Here is a 23,136-nt window from a genome sequence, read left to right on the forward strand (position 1 = left end):
GCATTCACACACCAGTGAAATGCTGCTTCTATGAATGTCTGCAGGCTGCTGTAAACTACAGGACTTCTTTTATTGAGTCAGATTGGTATCAGTGTCTGGTCAGTTCATAAATGTAAGCCAATCTAATATTGTATTGTTTTAGCTTTCATCAATGTAGAAACGTTAAAGGGATAGTTCAACCAAAAATGTAATTTCTGTCATCATTTAAACACCCTCAAGTTGTTCTAGACCAGAAAAAAATAGTCTAATGGAAGTCTGGTCACTGTCAACTGTTCTATTACCAATATTCTTCAAAATATCTCTATTTGTGTTCAACAAAAGAAAGAAACTCATGCATGTTTGGAACAAGTCTTAGGTGAGTAAATGATGACATTTTTTTTTTTTTGGGCGAAATGTGTCTTTTTTGTGTTATAATTATTAATTGTATTCCAGTTTAATGTGCTTAGACAACTACACTATTGTTTAAAAGTTTGGCGTTTTTAGAATAAGTTTGAAAGAAGCCTCTTATGCTCACCAAAACTCATTTATTTGATTAAAAAATACATTAAAAATAGTAATATTATGACATATTATTACAATTTCAAATAACTCATATAAACTTCAATTACATTTTCATATAAACTCCAGTGCATTGTTTTTATACTATGCATTGTTTTATACTACACCAGTGGAAAATAATTGAGCAGCTGTAGTAATTTAAAAACTGTCATTTTAAATTTCTTAAAATTCCTTTTTCTGTCTGGAAATACTCACCAGGAACCATTCCAGCCAGTGTGGATGTTGGGTAGCTGCCCTGCCCAGTGGGTGGGACGTGAGGTGGATATCCGGGTAAGGTTGTGTTGGCCATATCCCGACCTGCACATATAAATCAAACCAATACTCACTTTCTGTTCCATCCATAAACAAGAAATCATTCAATTGATACTCAATAGATTGCAAATTAATTTTGAACCTCACTTATACAAATAAAGGTTCTCTTTGGGGCATCTATGGTGCACAAAGAACATCAATGCAACCATTCTATTGAACACAAGGTTCTTAATTGTGGAAAAGGGTTTCTTTTGTTTTCAATTTGTTTTAAGAAATGTTCATTGGTTCTTTGGGAATCCCAATGGTTTTTTTATGGCAACAATTAAAAAAACTCTTTTGGAACTCTGATTTTTTTTTTTTTTTTTTAAGAAACGCAGCAACTACATTTCCAGAAAAACTGTGTATCAAAGGATTTATTCTTGTCTTTTGGGGTCAGACCAGAGAACAGATGTAAGCAGGGTCATACCGACCGGCCCATACCGGCCTCCGCTAAACAGTCAGTGTCTCTTCTTAGTGCGAAGAAGCTCCACATTCAGAACAGTAATTGGGGCTGACGCTTGGCTGTCCTACCCAACGACGTGAAGCCTCGACCCAGCCGAGCGCTGAAGCCTGACAGCCCTCACAGACTAATGTTTTTGTTCAGGAAAGGGGGGCTGGGGGAGATGTGGAGGGTTTACTGGGGACGCTGGGGGAAACTTGGCCACCGGTTCAATTCTAATGAGCAGGACAGTGTCCATCAAAGCTCAGCGAGTGTAATCCTGTGTGGACCGGGACGGCTTGCCAATGACCAGAAAAAAAAAAAAAAAAAAAAAACATGCAGCACAGTGCAAAGGCTAAACAGTAGCTAAAAATGTGCTTGAACATGACACAAATTTGAAAAAAGCTTGATACTTCTTTTTTTTTTTTTTTTTTTTATATTGAATATTACAAATCATTAAATTAATAGTTCACCAAAAAGATTGCAATTTGCTGAAAATGTCCTCAAGCTATCCAAGATATGGATGAGTCTTCTTCATCAGATTTGGAGAAATCACTTGCTTACCAATGGATCCTCTGCAGTGAATGGGTGCCGTCAGAACGAGAGTCCAAAAAGCTGATAAAAACATCATAATAAACCACAAATAATCCACACCATTCCAATCCATCGATTAACATCTCGAGAAGCCACCATTTGTGTTTATAAGAAACAAATCCATCATTAAGGCGTTTTTAACTTGAATCTTCAAAGTCCATAATCAATAATAACGTTTCCTCCAAAGAAAAATTTCATCTCCTGTTCTCCTCTCACATCAAAATCCACCCACATATTTCTTTAGAACTGTTTTGGCTTGTAAACAGTGTTTGATCTGTGCATATTTCTCTCTTGTTTCAGATGAGACAACTTTTCACTGGAGAAAACAATATTATGGATTGTGGGTTTTAGCCAGAAGCAACAGTTTGAAGTTAAAACAGCTTAATGATGAATTTGTTTCTTACAAATCCTTACAAATTCTTTCTTTGGGCTTCATAAGATGTTAATTAATGGAATGGAGTGGTGTGGATTACTTGTAGATTATTGTGAAGTTTTTATCAGCTGGTTGGACTCTCATTCTGACGGCACCCATGCTCAGCAGTGATGGAATGCTACATTTCTCAACTTGTTTTGCATTCAACTTGTCATTGTCAAATTGTCATTTTTGAAGTGAACTATTCCTTTAAAAACCTATAGAGATTCAATTTTTAATGCAAGGTTTAATCTCAAAATTGTCACAAGGCACACCAATAGTGTAAACTATCTAGTTGGTTTCTCATTCAAGTATGCTTGTTTGAATACTTGAGTATGTTTCTAATTTAAGAGTTGCTTTAAAATTGCATGACTAGACTTAAACAAAAGCTTTTCATCAATTTGTCAACATGCAAGAAACACACATCGCCTATTGAATTTTCCAAACCTCTTTGCCGAAAATCAGGGTCACCTTAGTATTATCTGAAAATGTTGAAAGGGTTGAGTGCAAACACTTGCTTCAATTTTGCTGTATTAAATTTGCCATGACAGGGACACCTTAATGTTCCAACAACGAGGCTACGGGAAACGTTTGACCTCTATTTTCTACATTCAGGATGCAGCAATTTATCACCAGCCAAAAAACACGGCACCCTAATTAATTACAACTAAGCAAAGGATGTTTGGAGAGCCAAATTGCCCTAATTCCCTGGATGCACGGTGAAAGTCGTTTGTTATCAAATGTGTGCTCAAAGGTTAGTTTGCTTTTTGCGAAGATGGAATAAGCATTAATTTGTGTGACTAGGAGCGTGGTGCCCTCAGGTGCGGACACGGATAGCCAGTTTGTCAGGAGAGAGAGAGAGAGAGAGAGAGAGGGAAACTATTGCTTCTTTTAAGGTGACAAATTCATTGCATATCCCAGCAGCTTTTTTTCTCATATAATGGGACAAACTTCATTAGAATTAGTAGACCAGATATCGTGTTAAAGCTGTTTAAGTGGACAATATTTTACTACATTTTGCAATGCTTTCTATTATACATTTAATAAGTACAAATTCTGTAAATATATTATCATTTTTAATTTATTTTTATATCAAAGAATATTTTTGAAATATATTATTATTATTATTTTTTTTTATTTAATTTATTTTATATATTTTTTTGCAGGTAAAACATTTTTAATAGGACAAGCCAAGAACATAAAAGATGTGTATCTGTGAGGTATTCACAGTTCACCAAGAACCCTCATCTCCTCTGGCACCGGCTGCTTCATGAATCATTCATTTTTAATAGATTATGCAAATTCCCTTGCATAAAATCAACAAGATCAATAACTGTGGGCATTTTAATTGGGGTTGGAAAACATTTTAAGGATGAGTGTAATCTGTGTTTCTTTTTCCTTCAAGCAAACCATTCATCTGAACACTGGATCTCAGCCTAAACATTGGAAATCATTTCAATATTTTTGTTTTGCTTCAGAATTTCTATTTGGTAAGTTTATCATGCATGTTTAAACTGGAATACATTCATATTTAGTGCTAGTGCAACCAAAAATGAAAATTCTGTACTCATCCTCAGGTTTTTCCAAGCCCAAATGCAAAACTTGTGCATTGTGCTTTTAAGCATTCATTCCCATTCATTTTCATACATATTCTCTCTAACATCTCCTTTTGTGCTCCAGAGAAGAAAGACAACATTTGGGTTGAATGTGAGACTAGGTGAGCAAATGATGACAGATTAACCTGATTATTATATTCATACCTGATTAATATAAACAACACAAATCTGTTGTGACATGAAACTACCACGAAACAGATAATCAGTCCACAAACCCACATTCTCTCTCTCTCTCCCTTTCTGTCAGCACTCAAAACACACACACACACACACACACACACACACACACACACACACACAGCAATGGCTGTAATGGCTTTTGCATAATTATGTGAATTTTAATAAAAGCGGTGTATATTTATCTTTGACCTGAAGACGATCGTAAAACTGTCAGTAAACTTCACACATTTCACATTAATAACTGGCACAACAAGCACACTACGTTTTAATTAACCGTCCCATCATTTATTATTAACAAGAGCGAGCGAGTGAGCGAGAGAGAGACAGAGAAACAAATACCCCACGTTCCCTGTCTGCCATGAGCAAATGATGAATTTGTTTATGTAAATGGTAATATTTGATATCATTTTGAAGCTCAACGCTGTGATAGAGCAGTTAAGGAACAAACGTCCTCTGTGCAACAGCTCGTTAGTCTGAAGCTGGTTTCATTACCTACACATGAGAGTTTTAGAACTACAGATCTAATTTATGCATGTCGATAAAAGACTGACTTTTCAATTCAATGCATGATTAGAATTGCACAAGGCCACAGTGTGAAAATTGTATCTGAATATAAGGTGGTAAATGGTCATTTAATGGGACAGATCATGTGATCTTACCTACAGGGTAGCTCTGTGACACGCTGGCGCCCAGGTCAGAAGTCGTGCCGGAGGATAAACTGGGTTTGACTTCATCCAGGCCTGCGTTTAATCCGGGGAGGCTGTATTCACTCGCCTGTGGACCAGAGGAACATCAAGATCACGTCAGCATTGTTGTATGTACCAGCCTTTATTATATTACAGACTTCAGTTATACTCTTAAAAATAAAGGTGCTTCATGATGCCATAGAAGAGCCTTTTTTTTTGTCTAAATGGTTCCATAAAGAACCTTTAACATCTGAAGAACCTTTCTGTTTCACAAAAGGTTCTTTGTAGTGAAAGAAGGTTCTTCAGATTATGAAAAGGTAAGAAAGAGATGGTTCTTTAAAGAATCTTTGACTGAATGGTTCTTTGTTGAACCAAAAATAGTTCTTCTATGGCCTCGCTTGAAGAACCTTTTAAAGTACCTTTATTTTTAAGAGTGTACTCTGTGATTTTCGGTTGCTTTTCTCTTTCAAATCAAACTAAAAACTCACTCAATTTATGTTATGATTGGTTCTTCAGATATTAAAGGTTCTTTATGGAAACATTTAGACAAAAAAGTTTCTTCTATGGCATTGTGAAGCACCTTTATTTTTAAGAGTGTATGTAACCCTGGACCACAGAACCAGTTATAAGGGGCAATTTTTTGGAAATTAAGATACATAATCTGAAAGCTGAATAAATATTGGGCCAAGATACAACTATTTGAAAATCTGGAATCTGAGGGTGCAAAAAATAAAAACATAAGAAAATATTGAGAAAATTGCTTTAAAAGTTGTCCAAATGCATTTCTTAGTAGTGCATATTACTAATCAAAAATTAAGTTTTTATATATTTACGGTAGTAAATTTACAAAATATCTTTATGGAACATGATCTTTACTTTATATTTATTGCCAATGTTTTTTGGCAATAAATAAAAATTGTTAATTTTGATCCATACAACATATTGTTGGCTATTGCTACAAATATACCCATGCTACTCAAGACATAACTGTTTTGTCAATTTTAGTTAATTGTTTGTTACATTACCACAAATAAAAAAAATAAATGTTGAGAGAGACTCAAACCATATCTATAGACAAGAATATCAGATTTAAAGTTGGTCTCTTTTTACTTGGGTCAGAATTCAACATTTACATTAACAATTGACAACATAAATTAACCTAGCAACCATAAAAATAATAATAATAAAATAATAATATTATAAACGTATTATATGTTTTCAGTTTTCATTTAAATTTATTTTTATATTTTCAATTTTGATTTAATTTTTAATTCAATTTTCAAAATCGGGTTTTTTATTTTAGTATTTATTTCCAGTTAGTAATTTAATTTATCTTTATTTACTTGAATTGTTTTCAAATTTGTGGTGCTTTTATCATTTTTATTAATTTTTAAACATATTTCTATTTAGTTTTTTTTTTCCCAGTATTAGTTTTAGTTCAGTTTTTATTTATTATTATTATTATTATTATTATTTTTTTTTTTTTTTTACTTATTTGCCAAGGTGACATTTCTAATTATCATTTTTAAATTTAATTTTCTTAATCTAATATTTATATTTTTATTCAATAGTTTTAGTTTACAATAATAACCCTGGCAATAGCCCCTCACAACACCCTGAAATATTTGTTAGCATCCTCTTCATGTTATAAAACAAAATGATTTTGCTGTAACAAGCCATCTTTTGAGCCAGTTGTGTTTCCCATGCGCACAACACATTAAATTTTCTCGAATGTAAAAAAGATGACATATTGAATTTAAATGGAGGTCTTGATTAGTTCAACTCATTTTATAAATAAAATACTTTCTGAATTGTTGTTTGAGCCTTTGCTGAATCACTTATAGTTGCAAGGCCCCGCTTCGGAAATGACATTGATAAGATTTATGATTTTCACAACCCCCTTCCATTACAGACATGCTCCTCAGACCGTGTCAGCAGATGGGGGGGATTTTTTTTTTTTTTTTGCTTTTTTTAACTCTTTTGTTATTTAATGAGATGAGACTTCCGGCGTCTGCATGTTGAGAATGTCTGTCCAAAGTGAATGTGTGTGTGTGTGTGTGTGTCACAGGGAGGCCCCTGACCCCAGCCATGTCTGTCTCTATCACAGATAAACTCTAATTGTGGGCTACAACTGTTTGCGGCGGCCCTGCCTGATGTTTCGCTCTTTTTGGTGGAGGCCGTGGAGCAGAACAGGGCTTTTCTCATGCAGATGGAGGGGAGAGTGAATAGGATGAGCACATGGCTGGCAGAAGTGTGGGAGGAGAGCCTATCACATTCAGCATCTCAGAATGGCTTTTTAATGCCCCTAAACACAACCAAACCACTGGCTTTGCTCCAAAACCTAGTCAGCTGCCTATGTATGAAGTGCTTTAGGAATCATAGGCACACTCTGGAAATCCAAATCTGCTCTAAAAGGCATGATGCATTCTTTCGTCCAAACTTGAAGACAGGCAATATCTATAAAATCTATAAAATATTTAAATCTAAAGATAAATCAATACTGATGAGCTGAGATATATTTAAAAATTGGGCCGAGATACAACTATTTGAAAATCTGGAATCTAAGAGTGCAAAATAAATAAATAAATAAAAATATTGAGAAAGTTGTCCAAATGAAGTTCTTAGTAGTGCATATTACTAATCAAAATTAAGTTTTGATATATTTATGGTAATAAATTTACAAAATATCTTCATGGAACATGATCTTTACCTTATATCCTAATGATTTTTGGCATAAAATGAAAATTGATCATTTTGACCCATACAACATGTTGTTGCTATTGCTACAAATATACCTGTGCAACTTAAGACTGGTTTTGTGGCCACATATGTTATTCCCATAACAGTTTTATTAATTTTAGTTAATTGTTTGTTCCATTACCAGACATTTAAACAAGTATATTGCAAATTTGAAGACAGTAAATATATATAAAATATATATAAAATATATATATAAATCTAAAAATAAATCAATACTGATGAGCTGAGATATATTTAAATATTGGGCTGAGATGCAACTATTTGAAAATTTGGAATCTAAGGGTGCAAAATAAAAAAATAAAAAATAAAAAATTGAGAAAATTGCTTTAAAAGTTGTCAAAATGAAGTTATTAGTAGTGCATATTACTAATAAAAAATTAAGTTTTGAAATATTTACGGTATTAAATTTACAAAATATTTTCATGGAACATGATCTTTACCCTATATCCTAATGATTTTGGCGTCCTTATATCCTAATGATTTTATTTTAAATATATAAATCTAAAAAATTATATTGCAAATCTGAAGACAGGTAATATCTATAAAATATATACAATATATATATATATAAAATATTTAAATTTAAAAATAAATCAATACTGATGAGCTGAGATATATTTAGCTTAAATAAAAAAGTGCATCAGGGTTATTATAGTTAACAAAGTAATAAAAAAAAGTTGCATAAAATAAATATTAAACTAAAATTAAATAAACTGAAATCAAATACAATTAAAATAAACTTGCTGAAGTAACATTTTTAAGTTGTATTTACTTTATAACTAAAATAATTAAAGTAAAATACATAATTAAATAAATAAAATCACCTACGGGATTCCATTGTAGTAAACATGCATCCTTAGAAGGCAGCTACCTAAGTAGGCAGCAGACAGCTAGTCATCTCACTAAATTTGGAACAGAGCCATTAACTAATAGCCCAACATAGAGAGAGACAAAAATAGAACGGTGGTCTGGTTTAGGGATAGCGAAGAAGGGAAAAAAAAAGAAAGGTGCTCTATGAAGGGAGAAAATAGTCTGATTAATATTGCTTTAAATTAAAACTGATTTTTCTAGAGCGTTCCGTTCGCCCATTTTTTCCTTCAAAGGCTTTCCGTGTTTCCTTCGTCTTTTTTCCCTCCTTTTTAATACCCTCTTTGACGGCCTTTGTGATTGCGAGTCATTTCCAATTCATTTCGGTATTGATCTTGCAGTGAAAATCAGTTTTGTAATTAGCTGCAAATTAGGCCTTCTTCTGGAGGTGAGTGCTGTCGGCCTGATTAATCGCCGGAGTAATGTCTCCCGATCGCACCCAAATTAAAATGAACTCAATTAGGCCATTCCCTTTGCTTTATGGCTCCAACTCGCTCTTTCGGGGAGAGAAATTAATCGTCACTTGTTGTTTAGTAGTCTAATGAAAGTAAATAAAGGTTATCCATTATAATAAATCCTACACTTTTAATACCAAATTGTACATAAAGGGTTTCATATGCCGCTGTTTGTGTGTGCATGTGTTGTTAATTGCTAACAGTGTTCCTTTGTGAGTATTTGGCCACATTTAAATTTTGTAAACAGCTACAGTATGGAGGAGCCGTACAGGAAATGACATCATTTCTCATGTGCCCGTGTTGTCTGTGGCCGCTGAGTGGGTGGTAGCTCATCTCGTGTTGTTTTTCCTGGGAATGTATTTTTATTTCCATCAAAAAATCAATAAGCGGAGGGAGTTCTGCTCTTTGATCCTTAATGCATCACTGCAACACCAGCACTTACTGATAAACAACACGTATATTTATACACACAGAGACATAAAAGAAAAAGCATGCATGGAAAGTATACCTTAAATACTGTAGTTTGCTTAGACATAAAGAAATACCATGGTATTTATCTTTTTTTTTGACATTTTGCATATTTTATCATTTATTGTTATTATATTTTTTGTGGAAATTGTGATACCATTAAACAATTTGGGATAAGTAATATTTTTTTATTTATTTACTTACATTTTTTTAAGAAGAAGAAATTTATATTTCATCCAAGAACATCCAAAAAATTAAGACATTTATAATGTTACAAACGATTTACATTTTTAATAATACATGTTTTACCATGTATTATTATTATATTTTTTGTGGAAATTATGATACCATTAAACAATTTGGGATTAGTAATATTTTTTTTATTTATTTACTTACATTTTTTACGAGGAAGAAATTAATATTTTATCCAAGAACATGCAACAAATTAATCAAGAGTGCCAGCAAAGACGTTTATAATGTTACAAACGATTAACATTTTTAATAATACATGTTTTACCATGTATTATTACTATATTTTTGGTGGAAACTGTGATACCATTAAACAATTTGGGATGGGTATTATTTATTTTTATTTTATTTTATTTTATTTTATTTTATTTTTTTTTAAGAGAGAAAAAATTGGGGTGCATAATATTTTTTTAATTTATTATTATTTATTTTCTTTTTTTAAGATAGAGAAATTAATATTTTATCTAAGAATATGCGACAAATTGATCAAGAGTGCTAGCAAAGACATTTATAATGTTACAAACGATTTACATTTTAAATAATACATGTTTTACCATGTATTATTACGATTTATTTATTTATTTATTTTTTGGTGAAAACTGTGATACCATTAAACAATTTGCTGTGCATAATATTTTTTATTTATTTTTTTTAAACAGAGAGAAATTAATATTTTATCCAAGAACATGCAACAAATTAATCAAGAGTGCCAGCAAAGACATTTGTAATGTTACAAACGATTTACATTTTTAATAATACATGTTTTACCATGTACAGGTCCTTCTCAAAAAATTAGCATATTGTGATAAAGTTCATTATTTTCTGTAATGTACTGATAAACATTAGACTTTCATATATTTTAGATTCATTACACACAACTGAAGTAGTTCAAGCCTTTTATTGTTTTAATATTGATGATTTTTGCATACAGCTTATGACAACCCAAAATTCCTATCTCAAAAAATTAGCATATTTCAATTTTTCAATAAAAGAAAAGTGTTTTTAATACAAAAAAAGTCAACCTTCAAATAATTATGTTCAGTTATGCACTCAATACTTGGTCGGGAATCCTTTTGCAGAAATGACTACTTCAATGCGGCGTGGCATGGAGGCAATCAGCCTGTGGCACAGCTGAGGTGTTATGGAGGCCCAGGATGCTTCGATAGCGGCTTTAAGCTCATCCAGAGTGTTGGGTCTTGCGTCTCTCAACTTTCTCTTCACAATATCCCACAGATTCTCTATGGGGTTCAGGTCAGGAGAATTGGCAGGCCAATTGAGCACAGTAATACCATGGTCAGTAAACCATTTACCAGTGGTTTTGGCACTGTGAGCAGGTGCCAGGTCGTGCTGAAAAATGAAACCTTCATCTCCATAAAGCTTTTCAGCAGATGGAAGCATGAAGTGCTCCAAAATCTCCTGATAGCTAGCTGCATTGACCCTGCCCTTGATAAAACAAAGTGGACCAACACCAGCAGCTGACATGGCACCCCAGACCATCACTGACTGTGGGTACTTGACACTGGACTTCAGGCATTTTAGCATTTCCCTCTCCCCAGTCTTCCTCCAGACTCTGGCACCTTGATTTCGGAATGACATGCAAAATTTGCTTTCATCCGAAAAAAGTACTTTGGACCACTGAGCAACAGTCCAGTGCTGCTTCTCGGTAGCCCAGTGGCCTCATTTATAAAGACTTGCGTAGAAACCATCCTTGATTTTATCTAAGAACTTTTCTGATTTGATCGTAAGAGCGATTCAGAGAAAACGAACGTACCACGAAATCCATATGTACGCCAGTCATTCGGTTATAAATCACAAATGATCGTGGAATTGTGTGCAGCCGAATGTTCCGCCGTCGAAACGCCCCTGCTTAATTAATTAACATATAAAATGAGCTCATTCCTAAAGCAAAAACTCTGTGACAATGGCAAGTAAAAAGGAGCGCAAGAAATCAAATTATAGTGAGGCTGAACTATCTGCAATACCAGGCATTACCACAAGGAAACGGTCGTATGCCAAGCTGGAATCTGACGTGGAGATAAGTACTATTCCACGTCAAAGACGGTTTTTATAAATCTGTACTTTGACGTGGATTTGATCGTACGAACACTCTAAGATCAAATCAGTGCGTAAGAAAGTTTTATAAATGAGGCCCCAGGTCAGGCGCTTCTGCCGCTGTTTCTGGTTCAAAAGTGGCTTGACCTGGCGCCTGTACACGGTGGCTCTGGATGTTTCTACTCCAGACTCAGTCCACTGCTTCCGCAGGTCCCCCAAGGTCTGGAATCGGTCCTTCTCCACAATCTTCCTCAGGCTCCGGTCATCTCTTCTCGTTGTGCAGCGTTTTCTGCCACACTTTTTCCTTCCCACAGACTTCCCACTGAAGTGCCTTGATACAGCACTCTGGGAACAGCCTATTCGTTCAGAAATTTCTTTCTGTGTCTTACCCTCTTGCTTGAGGGTGTCAATGATGGCCTTCTGGACAGCAGTCAGGTCGGCAGTCTAACCCATGATTGCGGTTTTGAGTAATGAACCAGGCTGGGAGTTTTTAAAAGCCTCAGGAATCTTTTGCAGGTGTTTAGAGTTAATTAGTTGATTCAGATGATTAGGTTAATAGCTCGTTTAGAGAACCTTTTCATGATATGCTAATTTTTTGGGATAGGAATTTTGGGTTTTCATGAGCTGTATGCCAAAATCATCAATATTAAAACAATAAAAGGCTTGAACTACTTCAGTTGTGTGTAATGAATCTAAAATATATGAAAGTCTAATGTTTATCAGTACATTACAGAAAATAATGAACTTTATCACAATATGCTAATTTTTTGAGAAGGACCTGTATTATTACTATATTTTTGGTGGAAACTGTGATACCATTAAACAATTTGGGATGGGTATTATTTATTTATTTTATTTTATTTCATTTTATTTCATTTTATTTTATTATTTTTTTTAAGAGAGAAAATTGTGGGGTGCATAATATTTTTTTAATTTATTATTATTTATTTTCTTTTTTTAAGATAGAGAAATTAATATTTTATCCAAGAATATGCAACAAATTAATCAAGAGTGCCACCAAAGACATTTATAATGTTACAAACGATTTATATTTTAAATAATATATGTTTTACCATGTATTATTACTATATTTTTGGTGGAAAATGTGATACCATTAAACAATTTGGGATGGGTATTATTTATTTATTTTATTTTAACTTATTTTATTTTATTTTATTTTTTTTTTTTAAGAGAGAAAAAATTAATCAAGAGTGCCACCAAAGACATTTATAATGTTACAAAATATTTACATTTTAAATAAATGTTGATCTTTTGAACTTTCTGTTCATCTGAGAATCATAAAAAAAATGTTTCATGATTTCCACAACATATTAAGAAGTAAAAACAGTTCTAAACATTAATAATACTAAGAAGAATTGTTCATAATTTAGTAGCAAATCAGCATATTAGAAGGATTTCTGAAAGATCATGTGACACTAATGATGCGGAAAATTCAACTTTGCATCACAGCAATAAATTACATTTTACAATAGACTCAAATAGATAGCAGCAATTTTAAATTGTAATAATATTTCACAATTTTACTGTTTTTACTGTATTATATAATATATAATGTAGCTTTGCTGAGCAGAAGATACTTATTTTAAAAAGATGTATACAATGTATACAATAGTATTAATATCTTATATTTTTGTACCATAGTGCTTCTGATGAATTTTTGTAAGGATAAATAAGTCTAAGCACACAGATGACAGAAGCAAACGTCACTCACCTGCTCTGGTTTGATGTGTTCAGAAGTGGGAAAGACGTCAGGAAATGCCGGTCTCTCAAACACTCGGTCCAGGGCCTCTAACTGCTGCTGGGTGAAGGCATCGGCTCGCAGATGTTTCCTCAGGCTCTCCACGCTGCCCTGAGAATCGCTACTCTGTGCAGAACCCTCAGAACCGTCTGCAGACACAGAAAACACCCTTAGACTCCAACATTCAACAACAACTACATGCTGTAAGAATCTTAAAGAACTTGAGTGAGGACCTTCTAAGCCAAACAAGAGTTTTACTCAAATAGTTTAAACACAAGATAAGATCAATATTTTGTATCTCAGCTGCTGAAACCAAAGAAATATCACATTTATAATAATGTGCTTACAGTGCATGTCAATGAGTCAAGGTCTTCTGTAGCTATATGTGTGTTTACATGTGCACTCTGCATTGCATGCTCATCTCTCTTGTTTTCTCCAGGCGTGTGCAGACACTGATTAGATTCTCCAAAACCTCTTTACTCTAAACCTGACAAACACACACCTGAAGAAAACCTCTGCTGTTATTGTTCAATCTCTTTACCGGTTAAACAACGTTCCACAAACAGCACTTTCTCTTGGTTTTTCTCTGACCTGATTACCCTTGTGCTGAGTAAAAGACTCCCTCACACCTTCCTCTCTCTCTTTCTCTCTCTTCTCCTTTTCACCCTGCCAAAACGCTTTAAAGCTCCTTTAAATATCTTCACATCCCGCCTTCTCTGGAAAGTCGCGTCTCCCTTACAAATCTGTCACTCTGCATTCGCAGCATATTATGTTCTCTGTGCGGCCCACAGGCGTCGTGATGTATGACATGCTCTGCCTCTATTGACTGACCCAAGAGAGATGACCTGAGAAAAGGAAAAACTCTTATTCTTCAGGCATAAAGCAACGTTTTGATGTAATTTTTATAATACATATTTATTTTCTGTTGATTATATTGTCTACAAATGTGATCAACTTTTAGACAAATTATAAAGAATTTGTTTGGTATTTTAAAAGGTTTTCTCTTATTTTACTTTGGTCCTATTAGCACTGAACAACAGAAAAAAAAAACTGCTATTTATTTGAAAAGATTAACAATACCTTTCAATTGTTTTGGGTCAATAACATTTTATTTAGTTATTTTTCAGCAATTAAAATAGTCGAAAGCAACAGTAAAGACATTTGTAATGCTATAAAAAAAATCAAATAAATGCGGTTCTTTTAATTAATCAAACAATGAAAACGTAACAAAAATATGAAGCAGCACAGCTGTTTTCAATACTGATAATAATCAGGAATGTTATATATCTATATTTTTTGACAGAACTATTATCTGTTTTTATAACATAAAATGCTACAAATGTATACATTCTAAAAGAAAGTTTTATATATTTAATTTCTGTTATAATTCATCATTTTAATGCAATCCAATGAGAAGGTTGCACCCAAACAAGTGAATATCATAAAAAAAAAATCCTTATTACATAAACTTTTTAGTTTGTTTTGTTTTATAGCCCATTTTGTTCCAGTACTCAAGAATCAGTGAGAAGGGAGACGAGGGGATAAATGCAAAGGGAGCGAAAGAGAAAGAGAGAGGGATGGATGGAGTGATAGAGGCTCAGGCTGGAATGAAGTCTTGATGAGTATCCTGTCCTAGCTCATCGTGTCTATAATACTCTTCTTGATCGCACATTTTTCACTGCCGCTGAATTCAATTGATCAATCATGTCTGTCTGATGGCACCATTTCAGCTGGTTATTACCACTGCGCTTGTCACGGTGACCTTTTCTTTCTGCACAGCGCGCTCTTTCACACACACACTGGACACTGCTCTCTCTCTCTCTCTCTCTCTCTCTCTCTCTGTGGATCTCTACAAGTAGATTTTTATATTTCTGAAGCTTACAAAACTGCCACTATGGTGTTTAAATGTTGGTTGCTGAGGTTACCTAATAGTTGTTTGGGAATTATTCCCTTTCTAGGGTGTTCTGGGTGGTTGGTAACCTGTTTTTCTTGAGTATTTAGTGGGAAATGAATTGCTATACAATTGATTGGGTGAGCCAAGTAGTTGTTAGGGTGTTTCTATGTTTTGAATATTTTCTAGAGAATTGTTATGCCATTTCTAGGGTGTTCTGGATGTTTTTTAACCTGTTTCTATGTAATTTCTGGGGTATTTAGTGGTCAGTGCATTGCTGTATGAATGATTTGGAGAGCTAAGCAGTCGTTAGGGTGTTGCTAGGTGTTCTGAATAGTTGCTATGGATTTGTTATGCCATTTCTAGGGTGTTCTGGGCAGCTGTTAACCTGTTTCTGTGTGATTTCTTGAATTTTTGTGGGCAATGCATTGCTGTATGATTGATTGTGTGAGCTAAGCAGTTGTTAGGGTGTTGCTAGGGTGTTCTAAATGGTTGTTAGGGCATTATGTTGTTTCCATGGTGTTCTAGATGGTTGTTAACCTGTTTCTATGTGATTTCTGGAGTATTTAGTGGGCAATGCACAACTGTGCAATTGATTAGGTAGGCTAGGCGGTTGTTGGGGTGTTGCTATGCTGTTATTAGGGTGTTCTCAGTTGCTAGGCCATTACTATGCCATTTCTAAGGCATTTTGGGAGTTATTTAAGTTGTTGCTATGTGATCGCTAGGGTATTTAGTGGGAAATGCATTGCTATGACTAACTGGGTGATCTGGGCGGTTGTTAGGGAGTTGCTATGCTTTTACTAGGGTGTCCTGAACAGTTATGAGGGCATTGTTATGCCATTTCTCGGGTGTTCTGGGTGGTTTTTAATTTGTTTCTATTTGATTTCTGGGACATTTAGTGGGCAATGCATTGCTATATGATTGATTGGTTAAACTATGTGGTTATTGGGGTGTTGCTAGGATGTACTGAATAATTACTAGGATGTTGTTATACCATTTCTAGGGGTGTACTGGGTGATTGTTAACCTTTTTCTGTTTGATGAAATTTCATAGAAATGTTTATACGATGTGCTAGGTGGTTGTTAACAAGTTTCTACATGATTTCTGGGATATTTCTGGTGAGCAATGCATTGTTATATGTATTATTGGGTCAACTGTGTGGTAGTTAGGGTGTTGTTAGGTGTTCTGAATAGTTGCTAAGGAGTTGTTTTCCATCTCTGTGGTGTTCTGGCTAGTTGTTAACCTGTTTTTATGTGATTTCTGGGGTTTTTGTTGGGCAATGCACCGCTGTGCAATTGATTGGGTGGGCTAGGTTGTTGATGGGGTGTTGCTATGGTGTTACTAGGGTGTCTTGAATAGATACTAGGGCATTGTTGTCATTTCTAGGGTGTTCTTGGATGGTTATTAAGCTGCTCCTATGTGATTGCTAGGGTATATAGTGGGAAATGCTTTGCTATGACTAATTGAGTGATCTAGGCGGTTGTTGAGGTGTTGCTATGCTGTTGCTAGGATACTCTGAATAGTTGCTAGGGCATTGCTATGCGATGTGTAGTGTGTTCTGGCCTGTTTTAACCTGTTTCTATTTGATTTCTGAGGTATTTAGTGCACAATGCATTGGTATATGATTGACTGGGTGAGCTAGGCAGTTGTTAGGGTGTTGCTAGGGTGTTCTAAATATTAGCCAGGACATTGTTATGTTGTTTTTATGTTGTTTCCAGGTTGTTAACCTGTTTCTACGTGGTTTCTGGGATATTTGTGGGCAATGCACAGCTGTGTGATTGACTGGATGGGCTAGGTGGTTGTTGCTATGCTGTTGCTAGGGTGCTCTTTGTGCCTTCAGAGGTAGTTGCTAAAATGTTCTGCCATTTTTTAATACACTGATAAGCGGTTTCTGGGTACTGCAGTTGCTCACTAGCTGAAACTGATTCCTCACGTCTCTGAGCAATAGTAATAGTGATGCTTGACTTAGCCATGCGTTTTTCCCCCCTCAGCCTGTTAAAGCTGCATGTTTCCAAGCAGGCACTCTGTTTGGACAGCTCCCATGGGGGTCCTTGAGGTGGAGTGGGTATTTGCTGTATCAGGCGCAGGGGCAAATGAAGTCATTAATTAGGTGCCATTAGGGAGCCTGGGCCACAAACCTGATCAATACAGCTGCATTTGTCATTCACACCAGTGACAACAGCTTCCCACTCACTGGATGAGCAACACGCACATGTGCGCCCATTACTGCTCTGGCTCGCTCTGGTGTTTTGGCAAGAGCGATGAACGTAACGCTTCAGCTGCTTAGAGAAAATCGACTACTGAATTCACATGTGACTCCGACTGTGACCAGGAACCAACAACATTATATTACTGCAAAATCAGTTTTAACTAAAAAATGTAAACAATATTACAGGGAATATTAAACATAGATATAGACATTGTTAATTATTTTGCAACACTTTCAGAAAAAAAAAAAAGGTACAAAAGCTGTCGCTGAGGGGGTTACCCTTTTAGAAAGGTACTAATATACCATTTAGGTATGAATATGTAAACTTTAGTTACAAATATGTACCTTTTAATGTATTAAAGTGCACCCTTTGGGGTAAACAAGAAACAAATGTGTACCTTCAAAAGGATACTGTCCCAGTGACATCTTTCGTACCTTTTATTCTGAGAGTGAAGTCTTATGAGGTCATATGTCAAATCAAATTTGCATCCTCATATATTTGCATATGCAGAAATGCAAATGAGACTTCATATGACTTCAGAAGACTTATATAGTGTGCAAGTCACTATAGTGTAAGAATATAGTGTGCAAGTCATAAACTACTTTTAAATACTTTAGCCCAGTCTCCATTATGGCAGTATATTTTCATTTCATCTAATATGGGCTTGCAACACCAATGCAACACCAATGCAAAATGACTTTTGCATTTTACTCTCTCCACGTCTGCCTTATTTCTTCCGTCTGTTAGAATACCAGAGTAAAGTGCACAGTTGATCAAGACAGTCTGCGGTTTTCTTCAGTTAATAGAATGAGACCGTTTTCCTCCTATATTAGCAGTGTTGGGGGTAATGCATTACAAGCAACGCAAGTTACGTCATTAGCCTACTTTTACTAAAGTAACTAAAGTAACGTATTACTTTTTAATTTACAAGAAAATATCAGAGTTACTTTTTTTGCAATATTGTACTGCATTATTTTTAAAAGTAACTTTCCCAACACTGCCTATTAGTGCTTATGTAATGGCTTTCACCTGGAGCCTCAATGGCACCGGCTTTGGGGCGCTGGTGCACAGTTGCGATGTGTGCTGCCCTGCTGCTGTGGTATTGATCTGCGACTGAGTGGAGCGGATTCCTTTTGACATGAGTCAGTATTAAGACTGAGGTAACGAGGGAGCGCGCTCTCAGAGCAGATAAGCAACTCCATAACGCTGCAGGATTCACACCCACAGGGCCTGACCCCATGGGAAAGAGAGAGAGAAATTTCTCTTATGGTTTTGCTTCAGGACCCAGATTTTACATGACTTTCCAAGTGGCAAACCAAAACAGTACCTCAACTGTTTATGCATAAAAGTAAATTAGAGCTTGGTACCAATTTGAAAACTTATGCTACAGCCTTAAAATACGTACTTCCCATATTGTGAGTGTGTGGTAAACCTGCACAGATGTATAAAGACACTTTCATGCACCATTTGCATTTGCATCTAAGTGTCTAGAAGAAAAAAAAAGTCCTACATTTTACTTGAAGAACCTGGAAAACTTCTAGTGGCTTATTCTTTGCGAAACTAGCCTAAACATATGTGTACCAATGCAAATCATTTGTGCATGTTTTGATATGTTGTTTTCAATGTACTATACCTGAGGCGAGTTAATTGTAATCTTGCATGCTATTTAGGACGGACAGTATCCCAATTGTAACCCCTCCTGTTATAATGAACATTTGCATTTGCACTTTTCTAGACAAAAAGTGGATTTAAACAATAATATTGTGGATAAAACTGTAGTGCATGTGTCCATCAAGTTTAGCATAGTAAGTTTAAATTAAAATAATATAGTGTTTTTATAGTTAGTTACTAAAATAAAGAAGTGGTAATTTGATTTTTAAAAGCTTGTATTAACGTTTTGTGATTTTTCTAGTAGTAACAGTAATTATTTAATTGTTGATATCCCTTTATAGTATTCTATGGCTTCAGTGCCATATGAAATTTAGCCATAATTGAAAAACAGTTTGTTGGCAAAATTTGCTTTAAAAAACATGTACAGTTGAAAATCCACTGGAATTATTATAGCATCTGGCTATGTTTATTTTTACTTAGTTAAAGCATGTTAATTCTAATCTTGCATACAATTTAGGATGGTTTATATGCAGATAAACTATAATAGTCTATTTGAAGAACATCCTGTATTGTGTTTTTAGGTTTGTATATCTTATTTATAGGATTCTCTGGCCTAAACACAATATGAAATCCTAGCAATAATGTTAAAAGCATATATTAGATTTTACAACTAAAAATTAAATGTGCATTTCCCAGCATAAACACAAGACAATCAGTTTAATGGTAAGCAAAATAAAAACACATATTCACAATCTGAGCTAAAGCTGCGCAGCACCAGCTCGCTCTCTCCTCCGTGGTGTCTTGGGTTGGCCGGCGTAAAACTGCTCTCATCTTTTTAATGGTCTGCTCTTATGAGACAGCTGTAAAGGGGGGTGCTGGGATGTGTGGATGTTAGATGTTAATTTGTGCCGTAATAGCTTTTCTCGGCGGAATTGCAAATTCTCTTAAATGTCACTTGCAGCATCGCGGCTCAGACAGCCAGGGTCCGTGCGGATACCAGAGCGGCCTCTCTCTCTCTCTCTCTCTCTCTCTCTCTCCCCCTCTCTCTCTGTATCGTGCTACTTTTAATTTGCAGTAATACAGTAGCGCTGTCAGATTAATGGCTGGTGTGACACCTGTGTCCCCGCGGCCTGCTCTCTCAGCTCCGCCGTGTACATAACGCGTGTCACAGCGCATTATCTCTCTGCTCGGCTCGTAATGGGCCCTGCGTCTGAGGCCGCTGCTGACTCCAAACCTACTGTAAGAACCGCATGAGCTCTTGGCCTCTCTTGGCATGCTGCCACAAGCAGGACCCAAAAAACACTCTCCTTATACCACTAAGATCTGTTACATTGCATCTGACAGTGCAGCGTTTTAAAAACTCGCTGTGGTTTTCTCTGAAAATGGTTGTTTTTAGTGCATCTTGTTTGTGTGGTGGTTTAAGAAACTGCTCAAAGCAACCAGTCAAATCAAAATGGACTTTCTTAATGCAGGTTCATGCATCTGTTTGCTGTTTAACTTGGGAAAATATGTTACATTTTGGATGAAAAATGCACTGGAAAAAAAATCATTAGACAAAGATTATGGAAGTATGTTTCTACTTCAAAATTTCACTTTTAATTCTGTGCGTTACTTGCTGTTTCTTTGTAATTGTTTGTGTATTAGCAATTTCTGAATGAAAATCGCTTGAAAGTAAAACCTGAAAACACACAGTACATTTTAGTTCTATAATGTGAAAACTAGGAACAATGTATTGCATTTTGGAAGTAAAACACTGTAAATAAATAAAAGGATAAATAGAGTTTGTTCCACAAGTTTAGCCTTTCTACTTTTAATTTACATTTAATTCAATGAGTTTTTTTTTTTCTCCATTTCTTAATTATTTGTGAAATTTACCAGCAATTTCTAAGGGGAAATTCTTTCAAAGTAAATTTGCTGTACATTTGGTGTGAAAACTAGGAAAAACACATCCTATTTTTACCATCTATTTTACTAAAATATAAGTATTATATAATAAAAACAGTTTTATAATAAAAACAAAGACTTTTGGAGTACATTTTACTATTTCAGTTTTTCTAATATAAATTTTCGTTTCAATCAGTACGTTACTTGCGGTTTCTTTGTTATTATTTGTAGTATACTAGCAATATACTAGCAATTTCTAAAGCAGAAAATTACTGTATATTTTACTGTGCATTTTACTTCCATACTGTGAAAACTAGGGGGAGAAATCATGACACTATATGGAAATAAAATGCACTGAAAAAAAAAAAAACTTTTTCAAAGTTAAAAATGAAGCCGATTATTGGAGTGTCTTTTTACTTCATGTTTAATTCAATGAGTAAATTAATGATTAATTTAGTTGTAATTATTTAAGAAATTTACCAGCAAGTTTCTACTAGCCATTCCTTTATAATTATGCACTCAAACATTTGTTTAAAGTGCATTTTACTTCAATAAAGTGATGCATTTTTCCTACAAAACATTTAGTTTTACTGTGGTTGACAATGGCAATGCATGTTGACTTTAAACATGCAGCATTAGGATTTTATATTCTATATTTACTAGATTTTGCTGCAGGCAAGGCATTGTTTTAAAAGCATCTTTAGCTGTGTGTGTGGCTTCAGGTTCGTCTGGCAAAGATAAAGTACACCTATTCTGGATTCTAGGTGTCTGCAGTCTGTGCACTGTGTGTGTGTGTCTGTGTGTGTGTGTGTATGTGCGTGCATCACATGACCATTTGTGAAGTTATACATAACATACACTGCCCTCCTCCTCTCCTCTCTCTCTCTTCCACCTCTTCATCCCCATCGCTTAAATCAAGAAAATGGCCACGCATCAAGAGGATCATTTGGGCCCGAGAACAACCCTCAAAACAGTCAATCATCTTAAAGACGCACACACAGACACAAGCAGATCCCATCATTCCTGCCTCCGCTGATGTCACCCCTGCGCCCTTGCAGCGTCTGACAGCAAGAAAACCGATGAACCCCAATGCAACACAACGACCGCGAGTGTAAAGCTCTAATCACTAGAACGACTCTTTCTGCGTGCAGCGGATCACGTGGTGCTGAATGCGGAACTGTATCGGTTACATGTCGAGAAATGGCAATTGCACGGCTTGCACAGGACATGCATGCTGCTTTCTTTGCTTTGCTGTTTCGTTAAACACCTATTACCATGAGTCATTCATGCCATAAATAGTCTCTCTGGAGCCACAGGAAAATGACATCATGACAGCTCTGGCGACTAATGGTACCACATGAACGTACACAGAACACGTAGACGGTACACAAAACGATGGTGAGCTGTGACGTCAAAGTTGGCAGACAGAAAATCATGTAGGTGCATTTTTATTTCTCTTAGTTCTCTCTGACTCACTGTTGTACTGCATTGCAACTTTTGAGGTAAAACTAGTCACTGGATTTGCCAAAAGGCATCAAATCTTTGAAAGATGTGCAGTTTTGTCTGAGATATGTAGAGAAATGTTATGTGGATATCCACAAGGAAACTTAACATTTTTGGTATATTTTGAATCATTTATAATAGAATATAGTTAAGAATATAATTCAACTTAATAATAAATATTAATTAATAATAATTTATATTGTGACTTAATATACAGAACTTTTAAATTATACAGTCCCATTCAAAAGTTTAGAATCTGTAAGATTTTGAGTCTATTCTGCTCACCAAGGCTGCATTTATTTGATAAAAAATACAGTAAAAACAGTAAATTTGTGAAATATTATTAGAATTTAAAATACCAGTTTTCTATGTGAATATATTGCTGTGATCAAAGCTGGATTTCTGGAGTCACATGATCCTTCAGAAATCGTTCTATGCTGATTTGCTGCTCAAGAAACATTTTTTGGATTATTATCAAAACAGTTGTGCTGCTTCATATTTTTATGGAAACTGACATACTTTTTCATCTTTTGTAAGAGAAGTACACTCTTAAAAATAAAGGTGCTTCACGATGCCATAGAAGAACCTTTTTGTCTCTAAATGGTTCCATAAAGAACCTTTAACATCTGAAGAACCTTTCTGTTGCCACAA

Source organism: Garra rufa, chromosome 22 (genome assembly GCF_049309525.1).
Source record: "Garra rufa chromosome 22, GarRuf1.0, whole genome shotgun sequence".
Taxonomy (NCBI): domain Eukaryota; kingdom Metazoa; phylum Chordata; class Actinopteri; order Cypriniformes; family Cyprinidae; genus Garra; species Garra rufa.